Source organism: Mesoplodon bidens, assembly GCF_964165515.1.
Source record: "Mesoplodon bidens genome assembly, chromosome: 9".
NCBI classification, from domain to species: domain Eukaryota; kingdom Metazoa; phylum Chordata; class Mammalia; order Artiodactyla; family Ziphiidae; genus Mesoplodon; species Mesoplodon bidens.
The window spans coordinates 5,515,215-5,530,603 of record NC_138166.1 but is presented as its reverse complement, the minus strand read 5'-3'; the positions used below and the strand labels follow the sequence as shown (position 1 = coordinate 5,530,603).

At 35.0% G+C, this 15,389-nt stretch overlaps 1 protein-coding gene across 2 annotated transcripts in view; it reads left to right on the top strand.

The window, feature by feature from the left end:
- The first annotated feature begins 241 nt into the window (after window positions 1–241).
- LOC308622677 (platelet glycoprotein 4-like) overlaps window positions 242–15,389 on the top strand; it is a 66,057-nt gene continuing 50,909 nt past the window's right edge. The window contains exon 1 of one of the 2 annotated variants that reach the window (XM_081244250.1): window positions 242–379. The gene's annotated coding sequence lies outside the window, so the exon portion shown is untranslated. Of the gene's footprint in view, window positions 380–5,379; window positions 5,500–15,389 lie in introns of those variants that run through there. The other variant, XM_081244251.1, reaches the window with a different exon arrangement.

Here is a 15,389-nt window from a genome sequence, read left to right as displayed (position 1 = left end):
ACAAAAATTTCCTGTTACATATAAAATTTTGAAACAGATAAACAAAGGGAAGTACAAGAGGCACACATACACACAAACATACATGTGTGTGCACACATGTGCATAGGTGAGTGTGTGTATATATATATGTGTCTATACACATATATGGTGCATATAGATAAAACATAAAAATGATTTTTCCACTCTCCTTAGAGAGTTGAGTCAGCTTTGCAAACAAGTCAAGTAAAAATTAGGTCTGCCAAGATTTTTAGGAGGCCTTTGACATTTACATATTGATCTAGCCCTGCTCACATGAGAACTATCCACATATACAGAGGTGCTCTCAATTTAACCTGTCTTTTACACACAGTTCCTACCACGGCTTCTATGAAACATATGTGTAAGTTTATTTTATATCTTTGATGCAGTAGGTTTACTTTCATCCTGTGCTTTCGTTAATTAGACAACATGGCTTAAGTCTAAACTTTAATGACATTGATATTCTACATTTTATCTTTAATGATGTCCTTGAAATTTTCTTTTAAAAGTGATATAAAAACCTCAGTTTTAATCTCTCAAACTTTCACTGGCATTGCTGTATACTGTTATGTCTTGTGCATTTAATATTCTCTTTTTAAACTATGTATGTATATATTTATTTTTATTCCTGAATGTGAAGCCCCTCCTCACCATATAAAGCAGATAGAACCTGCCATTGGTTTACTACTTCTGTAAATGAACAAGGCAGCAATTGAAAAAATAGATGTTTGTTTATGTATATATATACACAAGCACAAGTATGTGTGTTATGCATGTGCACAAATATGTGTGTGTAAATCTCCATGATTAGTTATCCCAAGGATTAAAGTGATAAGGTGAATTTTACCTTATCGTTTTGCAGTGGTAACGAATGTTTTGAGGTACTTTACAGTGTATGTGCTACAGGTCTTTAGAATGAGTTTTGTTTTATTTAATCTCAAAATAATTCTATTATTTGCCACATACAGAATATGTTCATTGTCATTCCTTGTTTGTTGAATTTAGATATAATTTTATAACATAGGCTTATTTAAAATTGTTATTCTGTTTATACAAATGTCTTAAAAAGAATATGTAAAGTTAGGTATTGATCAAGAACTCATTTATGTATAATTTTTTCTTTCGGGAAAGAGTATAGGCTCTTCAGTCAGTCTATCAGGGTTTTAATCCTTGTTTTGGCACATGTTAGCTGTGTGACCTCAACTAGTTGTCTAAAGAACATAGTAAGGTGGTGTGGTGGGTTAACGAGATAATTTATGTGAAACACTTATTTCAACAACTGGTAGACAGTAAGCCCCCAGTACATGTTAACTCTGTTACCTTATCATCATCATAATTTATAGGTTTTGATTGCTCATACAATCTAGAATTGCAAAGCATATGACACTAAAATTCTTTTCATTTGCTAGACTGCAAAAAAAAATGAATCTAACATTTTCATCTACTATATAGAATCTGCATACACTTGTACATTTTAAATTTAAATCTACCATATAACTTGATCTTCAGCTTGAGGCTGTAGGTATGCTCTGTAGTTATTCTCTTTGACAAGAAAGGAAATCAGGAATATGAGGACTGTGTGCTGCCCGGTTCACAAAACCTATTATTATTAAAAGAGCTGTGGTCAGGACTTGGGCTGTGTGATTCCTCTTCTAGAACTTTTATTATGTCTACATTGTCGGCTTCTCAAATATGTTGTAATATTTACAATTACTCAACTTACTTTACTCTTCCTCTTTTACTTCACAAGTGATAAAGTCCATGAATCAGTTTATTTAGAAATAATGTTCTAAAGGATTTTTTGAAACCATACAAATGCTAGAAGAAAGTTTGTCTGTTATTTTTTATATTCTTGGAGAAAACCTTTCAAAGCATGCCACAATATTCAAAAGTGAAAGTTAATGGCATAAAAATTGAAATTTTCAGTAATTTAAAAATACAACAAAAATAAAGTTTAATATAGTCAAAAGTTTTTAAGTGTCAAATGTAAGAAGAGAGGCTATTTCATTATTAGTTAATAAGGAAAGGACAAACAAACCCACAAGAAAAAAAAAAAGATGAGCAAGTGTATTCTCAGAAATATTTTAAAATATACATGTCAATATACTTAATAGGTTAAAACTTCACTCAATTAAATATTTACCAAAAAAATAAGCACTTGTTAAAAATTTAAATTTCAGTATAAACCAGTGTGTGTGATGTATGGAAATAGGCATTTTCACACATTGCTGTGTACATGTAGGAACAGAAATTAGGTAAAACTCTTCCTACCAAAAAAAAAGTACGTATTTTTGACCCAGAAATTTCACTTTTGCTGTTTACTAGTGCCCAAGCACATAAACAAAACTATACAGACATGAATTTTTCGCATCATTTTTGTAAGTTAGGAGAACTAGAAACATCAAAAGTTCCATTAAACATGGTCATTTAAAAGAGAATACTACCTTTATTATGGACTATTTTTCAATAACGGAAAAAGAGAGAGTTAGCACTATCCATGACATGAGAATATCTCCAAGGCGCCTGATATTAAAAGAGGCAAGTTGTAGAAAGTATGATTCAGTGTATGTACTAGTCCATATACATATGTATGTAAGTTTAAAATCTTAAAATTAATGGAGGGTATGAGGACACACCTGACATCGGTCACTTCTGAGGAATAGAATTGGTGGTTGAATGAGACTTCTCAGTTTATACCCCTCTATAGTTTTCAATACTTTTTACTTGTCCATATTACTTTAATGAATTTCCTAAAATAAAAATATGCCAATCATCACATAACAATGATTTATTCAACAAATACTATATGTCAGGGTGTGTGCTGAGTCCTTCATATTACCACTCTCGATCTTTACAACAATGCTGAGAGGTAGCTATTTCCACTATGGCTAAGAGAGGTAAGGTAGTTAGCAACAAGTCACACACTGTAGGAAGGGAAGAATTCCAAATTCCACTTAGGTCCATTCACTTCCATAGCAGATGCACTTCACCTCAAAACACTGCTTATTTGTGTTACAAACTAGCAATATAATAACCTCTAATTTCTGGTCATTCTCACTCCTTTCAAAATGTTGTGGTTTTGATAATCATGTGTGTGTCCATTCATTCAGCTGATTACCAGCTATGAGCCTGCTCTGTGTTCTGGGGATTCATCAGTGCACTAAACAGATAAAACTGTCTCCCCTCCCGTGAAGCCAACATTCTAGTAGATGCAGAGATGGGACAAAAAAATAGGTCAAATGTATGTCTGATGAAGATATGTAATATCCAGGAAACAGCATAGAAGGGAGAAAAGGGGCAGGGGCCCGATGGGAAGGGAGGCATTTTGTTGCCTCATAATCAGGTACCTGTCAAGTACACACAACTTGCATTAGTTAGTTCTTATTGTGATGCTCTGATTTAGTTTCCTCCATTTTTTGATTAAGAAAATAAGAATAAGTTGTTAGTTAACTCCTAATCCCCGGTCTATATAGCTAGCGCCTGGTAACATCTGATTCCAAACCCTAAGTGGTCTTTCAGAGAAAAAGAGTTCCCAAAGCACTGTGCCTAAGGTGACTTTAGCATGTGGACAATTTTAGCTTTCATTTTGTCTAGAGCTCTAGTGGATTTACATAAGGCAAGGTATACCCTCATAAAAAATATCCCTTCAAAATATTGCACATGCATAATCTTTTTAAAATGGAAACCCCAACATACGTTAGAAATGGGTACAGTATTTTTTTCTGCCTTATTGCTCAAGCAGAATATTTTGCTCGAAATATAAAAATACGGTTGCAGATTTTACATAGCTCTACATTTTCAGAGTCGTGTGTGCTGAGCTACTCAGGAACTGTTGTCTATGGGACTGAACACTTAACAGCTGCCTCTGACAATGTAAATTTGATTCTCTGGTTTGCTTATGGGAGGGGGTGATATTTTCCCCTCCAGAAACAGAGGATTTGGATGGCATTAAGATACTGATTAAATACTGATCTAAGTAAGTCCAGTGTCAACTTAGGCATCTATTTTACATGTATTTTTTTCTGAAATATCTTTCTCTAACAGTGTTCATTTTTTCATTATAATTTAGCTATTCTTTCAATATATTTAAGATATGCTGTTTAAAATAGCATCTGAACTCCTGTGTTGGTAGGCTATTTCTGAATTGTCACACAGGAGGGTGTGTGTATGTGTGTGTGTTTCTGAGAATTAAGACTGAGAAGAAAATGTATCAAAGCAGTTTAACTACAAGAAAATACATATTCTTAATTAAAATGTTTATTAAATTAGCTTTTATACTATGTTTTTACTAATACAACAAAGAAAAAGGTCACAGGTATAAGGGAACCATCTCCTTAAATTACCTGAAATCCCTGTAAGTTATTCTTTTTAAATGAAAAGCATCAATGATAATGAGATTACACAAGCCCATTTCTACTTTATGATAATTAAGTGATCTGACATTTGAAAAAACCCCAATATACCTAAAGAATTTTATAACTTATTAATTTTTAATAAGTATGTCAGTCAAAAAACCCTGGAGAAAGAAAGCAATGCTTGAGTAAAAAGAGTGCTTTGGATTCCTTTCCAGTTGTATTGCACGGCTAGCAAATGAGAGGATCCAACACAGGCCCAGAGGGGACAGCACAAGCAATCCAGTGAGGACTGGTTTAAACATGATCTAATGAAATAAATGTATTTCTGCCTGTTATTGTTAGGTTGTTGTCTTTCAAGTTTGACTTAGAGGCATTTATTCAGCTAGTCTGTCTGATACATGACAGTTTACCCTTCTGAAGATTTTGACTTTTGCCTGTATGTTTCTGAGAATTTCTTTGTAAAAATGTATTTTTAATATTGAGGGTCTTTTTTATCCTTCCAAAGTGCAAGATTTGGTTAGATTTTAAAATAATGACTTTCTTTTAAACTAACTTATGATTGTGCTTTTTTATATTAAAGGGTCATCATAAATAGTAGAATTATTTAAATGTTATCTAACAGTTGTCTTTTTATCTGAAGAGACCTAAGAGAAATATAATTTTTTTGGTTTTCATAGAAGTATTTTGCTGTGCTCATGAAACTTCTGTACAACTAACAGAAAATGATAGTGAAGAACTCCCAGTTAGAAAAATAGGCTATTTCCTTTTTAAAGTCTATTTGTCACCCTTGTTGACAGACAGTCTCCAGTCACTTTCACAATTATTAGCCTCAACACCCTTTAGATTCATGCTGTATAGACAAGTACATTTTATTTAAATGTCATGAAATGAGTTTTTCAAACTAAATCATGCAGGAAAGTGAGACTGATAATTCTCTTTAATTATTCACTTTAATTCCCCAGACCCAGTTTATCATCTGGAATAATGACTGTGTAGTAAACCAGAGTATATTAGAGGCTACTCAGCAAGTTAGCTCCTTTTGTCTCTGACATCTGATGTACTTGGATAGAATATGGCCAAAAAACAACAACAACAACAAAAGTGCTGCAGAGGATCTCAGATATAGGTAATGGGTCCTTACCAGAACATAAAAATAGACCCATAGTCATATCAATGGTGGGATGTGTGTGGGTTTTGTTTTTTTTTAATTCCTCTTGTACCAAACCACTCACTGGGATCTGATGTCGTCATTTTTTTTTCTGAAAGCATATTTAAACTCTCACATTTTATGTAATGAGGATTTCAGTGTAGGGCTTTTCTGTAGAATACCATTTGATCCTACTTAGAATTGACTGTTCAGATGTTGGAGCATTTGACTGAAAAATCCTTCTTAACCTTTTTAAAGGTGAATCATAATGATTTTTTTTAAATAAAAAGATTTCTATTTCCCAAATTAATAGGAGATGACACTACGATATAAACACTCTTAAGAAGTTATAGAACAGCAACAGCAAGCAGGAATTGTTTTCTTGAAGTTATTAGGCTTTTTTTTAAAATTAGGTTTGTGTTGTTTTCCAAGTTAGTAATCTTCTTACCTTTTATGTTTAAAAAAATATTAAAACCTTGCCCACTAGTCTATGGCATTTTGCTTCTTGATGTTTAAAATCTTATGTTTATCTGTACATATTTATCAATATTTAAAACAAGGTACTATCCAATTTGATTACTGCAGAACCTTCATTGACTACTTAGGCTATTTATACATAATTTCTAATTTAAATTATAAATAAAAGTCAACATTAATAAAAATTAGTATAGTGGAATTAGTTCTTATAAATGATTTGACACTCTTATGCCAACATGCTTCCTAATATGTAATTAATAACTAATTATTCTAGAGAGTTATTAGTTTAACTTTCTATCTGAATTTCACAACTTTGGTGAAACTTTGTCTACATGGCTAAATGCAATGTGTTCTTTGGATATGTTCTTTTTAAGTGAACAAAGATACTGTAGTTGCTACTGAGAATGGTAAATTATATTAATTCCAAATAAGGATTCTAGATTTAATAATTTTGTATAAAATATATAAAATTTGGTAGCAGAATAAAAACAACTCAGAATTAATGATTTTGGCTATTTAGGAAGCTTATTACAAATATCAGTGAATTATTTTCCTGAATGATTATACCAAGTTTAGATAACAAAAATAATTCTGAAGAAATTTAAAGTTTTAATTTAATTAGTAAGTGAATTCATACATAAATGTAAATGGCATAAATTCTCTATATCTCAGTTTCTGGAATTATCAAGTTACATATTGAAAGATGTTTTCTAAAATCTTTTGCATGCACTTTTCAGTCCTTTCTTTACTATGTAGTTTTAAATTAGTAAAAGAAACATTGTTTTTAATATTGGTTCAAAAAATAATCCAAAAAATTTACAAAAATTGTTATGTAGATAGTCCAGTGGTCGACTGGATTTTATGAGAGAAAAAATACATCGAATTTTTTTTCATTTATCAGAATCATTAAGAGACTGGAAAAAATAAATCCAATACATAATCATCAGATAGCGGGTTAACCTGGGAAGAATCTCAAAATTACAATTGGAGAGGTACTTGGACAGAGTGTACTGAAAATTTTGGAACTTACGTTGAAAGTTATAGTTGCTACCCATATTTTTTATGAAAATATTTGGCGAAGTTTACTGAAACATATTTGAATCTTGTGGATTTTTTGCTCCTGAAGGAACTGATTCTGTAACTATTATCTGATTTAATCACAAGGTGTTTTAGTTCAAGTTGGTGTTTTAGGCCCAAGTCATAGCTGAAAATTTCAAGGAGCATTGTTCTAAGCCAGAAGCTGCCTTTTTATTTGCATGATAGTCTTAGTTCCTGTATACAAAAAGAACAAATCACCTCATCAGATTTTATGGTAATCTAAGTGTTTTGCAAATAATTATTCCTACTTGTGTAAACTATATATATTTATTAGATTTTTAAAAAATAATACTTGACCAATATGCGATAATATTTTACTGTTATGATTGTTCAAAATAACACATCATGATAACATTTGAAATAAAAATAACATGTGGTATGATAGGAATCTTTATTCATTATCTCATTTAATTTGATCTGACATTTGCAATCTTATATGATGTATCCTATCTCCAGTTAGAGAAAATTGAGCCACAGAGAAATTATAATATTAAGACCCAGAATTGACCTAAATTTCTTAACTTCAAAGCCCAGAATCACAACTCTTGAAAATTGTATAGTATCTTATTATTTACGGTAAAAGTTGAGATAGAAAAAAAAACAGAGAATAGCATTTCTGTCTTGGATTCATCAAGAATGGCTCTAGATAATCCTATTTGAACCAACATGACTCTAAGAGAATCATTTCAAACTTATAGTAATCCCTGTAAAATAAGTACTGCAAAAAGAACTCTAAAAGATAGGCTTATTTCTAGAAGAATCCTTAGTATAATATAACAATATAACAATAAATATAGTATTTATTGTTTTAATTTTTTAAGACTGTGACCAAAACAAGTTGTAAGTTGTAATATTTGAGAGGCATAATTTAGTGAAGTGTATTATTTTATATTATAGATGTCTATAAATGTTTTTCTATTATGTATTTTTAGCTCCACATATTCTGATAGGATGGAAATGCAGAAGCAAATTAGAAGGATTATGGTAACTTCAATAAGAAAATGTGTTGGAGATCTCCTAATCTAATTATTTAAATATTTTCTACAGAGCCCTTGGGTTCTGTGGGGATGACTCAGAGCCCAAATGAGATGTGACTGGAAAGGGCAAGGGCCACAGTTCTTGCTAACTTTGACCAGAATAGCTGTTCTTTTAACTACCTTTATGTTTTGGGATTGCACGTAAAATAAGTACTAGTCTAATGCCCTTCTGTTTCCACATGATGAAACACAACCAGATTTAAATGATTGATTTAACTAGCTTGAATGTGAGTCTGCATATTACTCATGTCTGGGGAATCATGGCTTTGTAAACATACCTAGATATCGTGTAAAGTAAGAGTGTGAAAAGGAGCTTAATTTTAAAAGTTAACTTTCATCATTCATATTGTACCTGTTGTTGCATTAATCATAACCAAAACTCTAAAACTGGGTTTTGTGGGTAGATACTGTATTTATTACGTGAGGAAGACTGTGTATCAAAAGAATCACAGCATGTGTCTAGTGGAAAACAGAGGTGCGTGATCTGGCTTCCTATTCCAAGGAAAAGTGCAAGGAAGATTTATGGATAGAATAGGAAATTTGATATACTCACTCATGAGTACAAAAATGTCATACAGATCCTGGCATTCATTTGTGGTACAAGTATGTACTCTTGTAATCTGAAACTGTTTTAAAGTTTTGTAGTTCACATGCCAGGAAATTTTACCTCTGACCAAGCCTTTCCTTGGGGGGGTTTCCCAGGGAACACAGCTCTATCCACACATATGAATAATTACAGATTCTCTGGGAACGTTCTCTGATTTTCTGACCTATTTACTGGACATGCATCTTATAGCTCAGTCTCAGTTCCTACCAACAGGTTTCCAACATAATGGAAAGGCATAACGCTCATAAGTTCATCCTAGAAACACTCCGTAGATATGACAGCAAAAAAAGAAACAGAAAAATTCTATTTCCTCTTTCAAAGATAGCCCACATATAGATATACTCATGAGTTCTACAAATGAGAATTATCTATGAGCTGACACAGCTAATCTCCCTATAGACTCAAGAAAGGTATGCAATTAGTGGTATCTTAAAACATGCTTTCTTATTTTCTCTTCTTGACCTAAGTCCCAATAATTAGTTTTCTTTCCTGTACCTGTGATTATTCTTTGTTTTCTAAATTTAAGTACTTTAAGCAACCAGTAAATTACTACAGATATCAATGTCTTATCTATTTCTTATGATGAAGAAATAACAATAAAGAATAACATTTAATCTAATTAGTAGGTAAAATAGATTTTAATATGTAAGAAGCTACACTATTAAGAAAACCAAGCATGCAAGGCAAAAATTTTATATGCTCTAAATAGCTGCATTTGAGAGAAGAGTGGCAACAAACAATACTGGTTTCCAAAGATAAACATAAGTGGAAAAGCTGTTAAGTAAAACATGCTGAGTAACCTGAACTTTTCTCTTATGTACTCAGTGCATGTCTTACATAATGTGTTTGTCCCTCTTTTGCTTCAGGTGAATAAAACTATAGTTGACCCTTGAACAAAACAGGTTTGAACTTTGTGAGCCCACTTTTTTTTTTTTTTTTTTTTTTTTTGCGGTACGTGGACCTCTCACTGTTGTGGCCTCTCCAGCCGCGGAGAACAGGCTCCAGACGCACAGGCTCTGCGGCCACGGCTCACAGGCCCAGCCGCTCCACGGCATGTGGAACCGTCCCGAACTGGGGCACGAACCCATGTCTCCTGCATCAGCAAGTGGACCCTCAACCACTGCGCCACCAGGGAATCCCATGAGTCCACTTTTACACAGAATTTTTTCAATAAGTACTACAGTACTACCCGACCACAATGTGTAGTTGGTTGGATCCACGGATGCAGAATCACAGATAAGGAGGGCTTACTGTATAGTTAGTTATATATGGTTCTTCCACTGTGCACAGTGTTCATGCCTGTTACCCCTCTGTGTTGTTCAAGGGTCAAATGTATTTGGAATTTTGTAGTATGAAGCATAAGGTTAAAGCACGATTATAACAGCAATACTTAATCATGCTGACAAGACACTGAAGCATAATTAATGGACACACGGTCCCCCCTTATCCACAAGTGTGGGGAGATACCTTATAAGACCCTCAGCATGTGCCTGAAACCATGGAAAGCAGGATAGCACCAAACCCTAAGTAGTCCCCCCTTATACATGATTTTGCTTTCTACATGTTCAGTTACCCTCAGTTGGCCTTGTTTGACCATGGGTAAGTAAAACTATAGAAAGCAAAGCTGCTGATAAAACAAGACTACATTCATGTGAAATATCTTGCCTGTTCTTACAGGAAAACGTGGAAATTTACATCAAGGTAACGAAAGTGAGTCAGGCAGCTCAAAATTTGAAAAAGTAGGTAAAATCAATCTTTTTCTGTTGAAAATATCAGTACACGTATGCAGGAATGTTAGAGTAACTCTTGTATCTTTGTTTATGCATCATCCAGACAATGTTAGACTAAGAACTGTCTAACCATTCAATTCAACACAATAAATTATTGACACTTCTGTTTTCTGATGAGCTTGACTCAACAGCAGTGGGCTGTGTACACTATCTCACTTCAGTTTTAAGTTCAAAGCAGACAGAGCCTAGGTAGTACCCAGGTCTGCCCATAACTTGACACCTTTGGACTCAGGGTCCTTGCAAGTCATAATAATGAGTTTTATGGTTTAGAGAGTGAAGCACTGAAGAATATGTTGCCCCCTGGGTTCTCTAATGTACTTTCTTGGGACTCTTCGCCCTTTGGGACCCTTCCCTGTAGTCCATGGGCTGCTTGAATAAAGGAGAATGATTCTGGGAAAGGCCAGGTAAATTCTCAACTTAGTGATGGCACAGAATCTGAAAAGTGGCAGATATACACACATATATCCATTTTAGAAACAGTAGTTCTGTAAATTTTAGAACAATTTGGTACAGTCTCCCAAGATTGAACTAGGAAAAAATAGAAAATATGAACAGACCAAGCATTGAAATTGAAACTGTAATTTTAAAACTTCCAACAAACAAAACTCCAGGACCTGATGGCTACACGGGCAAATTCTATCAAACATTTAGAGAAGAGCTAACATCTATCCTTCTGAAACTATTCCAAAAAATTGCAGAGTAAGGAAAACTCCCAAATGCATTCTATGAGGCCACCATCACCCTGATACCAAAACCAGACAAAGATACCACAAAAAAAGAAAATTACAGGCCAATATCACTGATGAACATAGACTCAAAAATCCTCAACAAAATATTAGCAATATGAATCCAACAATACATTAAATGAATTACACACCATGATCAAGTGGGATTTACCCCAGGGATGCAAGGGTTTTTCAATATCCACAAATCAATCGGTGTGATACACCACATCAACAAATTTAAGAATAAAAACCATATGATCATCTCAATAGATGCAGAAAAAGCTTTTGAAAAAATTCAGCATGCATTTATGATAAAAACTCTCCAGAAAGGGGGCATAGAGGGAACCTACCTCAACATAATAAAGGCCATATACAATAAACCCACAGCAAACAACATTCTCAATGGGGAAAAACTGAAAGCATTTCCTCTAAGATCAGGAACAAGACAAGGATGTCCACTCTTGCCACTTTTATTCAACATAGTTTTGGAAGTCCTAGCTACGGCAATCAGAAAAGAAAAAGAAATAAAAGGAATCCAAATTGGAAAAGAAGTTAAACTGTTACTGTTTGCAGGTGACATGGTACTATACATAGAAAATCCTAAAGATGCTACCAGAAAACTACTAAGCTCATCAATGAATTTGGTAAAGTTGCAGATTACAAAATTAATACACAGAAATCTGTTGCATTTCTATACATTAACAATGAAAGATCAGAAAGAGAAATTCAAGAAATAATCACACCTACCAACGCATCAAAAAGAATAAAATAGCTATGAATAAACCTACCTAAGGAGACAAAAGACCTGTACTCAGAAAACTATAAGGTGCTGATGAAAGAAATCAAAGATGACACAAACAGATGGAAAGATATACCATGTTCCTGGATTGCATGAATCAATATTGTCAAAATGACTATACTACCCATGGCAATCTACAGATTCAGTGCAATCTCTATCAAATATCAATGCCATTTTTCACAGAACCAGCACAAAAAAAATCTTAAAATTTGTATGGAGAAACAAAAGATAGCCATGGCAATCTTGAGAAAGAAAAAAGGAGCTGGAGAAATCAGGATCCCTGATTTCAGACTATACTACAAAGGTATAGTTATCAAAACAGTATGGTACAGGCACAAAAATAGAAATATAGATCAATGGAACAGGATTGAAAGTCCAGAGATAAACCCACACACCTATGGTCAATTAACCTATGACAAAGGAGGCAAGACTGTACAATGGAGAAAAGACAGTCTCTTCAATAAATGCTGCTGGAAAACTGGACAGCTACATGTAAAAAAAATAAAATTAGATCATTCTTTAACACCATATTAAAAAATAAGTTCAAAATGGATTAAAGACCTAAATGTGAGACTGAACACTATAAAACTCCTAGAGGAAAACACAGGCACAACACTCTCTGACATAAATTGCAGCAATATCTTTTTCAATCTATCTCCCACAGTAATGGAAATAAGAAAATAAAATAAACAAATGGTACCTAGTTAAACTCAAAAGCTTTTGCACAGCAAGGGAAACCATAAACAAAATGAATAGAACAATTTTTATTCCACCTGTCAGAATTGCAAAGGACATTGATATTGAATAATTATTAGTGGTACTTATACAGAAAATAAAATATCTTTCCGAAAGAGATGACTTATCTTTGAGTTATATTTTTTTGTTATGTAAACAAAACTGGAATTTGACTCTGGGGATTTTCTGTCCCAACTTTTTAATGAGTTGGAACCATAGGTTTCTACAGAGATTTTCCTTCAGCTTCCTAAAGATGGGACAGGATACTGTTAGCTGGGAGGTGGGAGATCAAGTTAGGAATTGGGGTCAGGGTTCCCACCACTGCTGTAATCATAGTCACTCTGCCTGGTCTTCCATGTAAGAAACTGAGTGAAAAACTGGTTCAGCTGCTTAAAATAAAAACTGCTTAAATTAAAAAATGCAGACCTCATCTTAGCATCTTATTTTACACATGAGGAAACTGAGGAAGAGCATGCTCATGGTCGCCTGGCAAGAGAGTGGCAAGACATTTGTTTAATCTCCAGTCTACCAGACTCAGTTACACCAGGTTGGATCCCTGTATTCTGATAACCTGCAGGTGAGAACTGGGTAATGGTCTATGACAGCGGTCCACAACCTTTTGGCACCAGGGACCAGTTTCGTGGAAGACAATTTTTCCATGGGTCAGGGAGGGGGGATGGTTTCAGGATGATTCAAAGACATTACACTTATTGTGCACTTTATTTCTATTATTATTACATTGTAATATATAATGAAATAATTATACAAATAACCATAATGCAGAATCAGTGGGACCCCTGAGCTTGTTTTCACTTGCTACTCACTGATAGGGTTTTGATATGAGTCTGCAAGCAATTGATTTATTATGGTCTCTCTGCAGTCAAACCTCTCTGTCAATGATAATCTGTATTTGCAGCCACTCCCCAGCACTAGCATCAACACTTTAGCTACATCTCAGATCATCAGGCATTAGATTCTCATAAGGAGCACACAATCTAGATCTCTTGCATGTGCAGTTCATGAACAGTAGGGTTTGAGCCCCTATGAGAATCTAATGCTGCCACTGATCTGACAGGAGGTGGAGCTCAGGCAGTAATGCAAGTGATAGGGAGCGGCTGTAAATACAGATGAAGCTTCACTTGCTTACCTGCTGCTCACCTCCTGCTGTGAAGCCCAGTTCCTAACAGGCCATGGACCAGTACTGGTCCATGGTCTGGCGGTTGGGGACCCCTGGTCTATGAAATGGGCAGTCAGTAAAATATTACTTAATCAGCTCGCCTGAATAAGATCACTTGTATATATTACAGAACACCTGGATGATAGTCTCTACTTAGCAATTACAATGATTGTTTAAAAGATGATGTTTCACAAAATTTTTAAGGGGCTGTGCAATTATCCTTTGCAAAGGAGATCCTACTTGAGACAATCTAGTCATTACTATCAGGTTTAAATAACTTGTTCCATTGCATTATGACAACCCTGGTCAAAGCCATAGGAGGTAGTGTGTTATTTTTCACCTTTCATCCCCAAGCAATTAATAAAAATCCTACCCTACTTGCTCAGGGACATATAAAATTCCATAGGAAAAGTAAATCACTTGTTTAGGCTTCTGATTTCTCCAATATAAACATTTTGTTTACATTGGAAAAATTATGTGACACTAATGACTATACAAAAGTTACTTAGCTACCAAGACCTCAGTGTGAATCACTTTGTTCATCCTGATTTACAGTGGAAGTATCCTAGGTATTAGGCATAGGTAAAGGGAAATCCTAAAGAAAAATAAATAAATAAACTGCCATGAAAGGAGGAACCAAGATGGCAGAGTAGAAGGACGGGCTCTCACTCCCTCTTGTGAGAACACCAGAATCACGACGAGCTGCTGACAATCATCAACAGGAAGACATTGGAACTCACCAAAAAAGATACCCCACATCCAGAGAAAAAGGAGAAGACACAATGAGACGGTAGGAGGGGTACAATCACAGTAAAATCAAAACCCTCAACTGCTAGGTGGGTGACTCACAGACTGGAGGACACTTATACCACAGAAGACCACCCACTGAAGTGAAAGATCTGAGCCCCACGTCAGGCTTCCCAACCTGGGGGTCCAGCAACGGGAGGAGGAATTCCTAGCTAAAAAGACTTTGAAGTGTAGTGGGAGTTGATCGCAGGACTTTCACAGGACTGGGGGAAACACAGACTCCACTGTTGGAGGGCACACACAAAGTAGTGTGCACATCGGGACCCAGGGGAAGGAGCAGTGGCCCCAGTGGAGACTGTACCAGACCTACCTGTTAGTGTTGTAGGGTCTCCTGCAGAGGCGGGGGATGGCTGAGGCTCACCATGGGGACAAGGACACTGGCAGCAGAAGTTCTAGGAAGTACTCCTTGGCGTGAGCCTTCCCAGAGTCTGTTATTAGACCCAACAAAGAGCTCAGGTAGGCTACAGTGTTGGGTTCCCTCAGGCCAAACAACCAACAGGGAGGGAACTCAGCCCCACCCATCAACAGTCAAGTGGATTAAAGTTTAACTGAGCTCTGCCCACCAGAGCAACTGTCAGCTCTACTCACCACCAGTCCCTCCCATAAGAAAACTTACA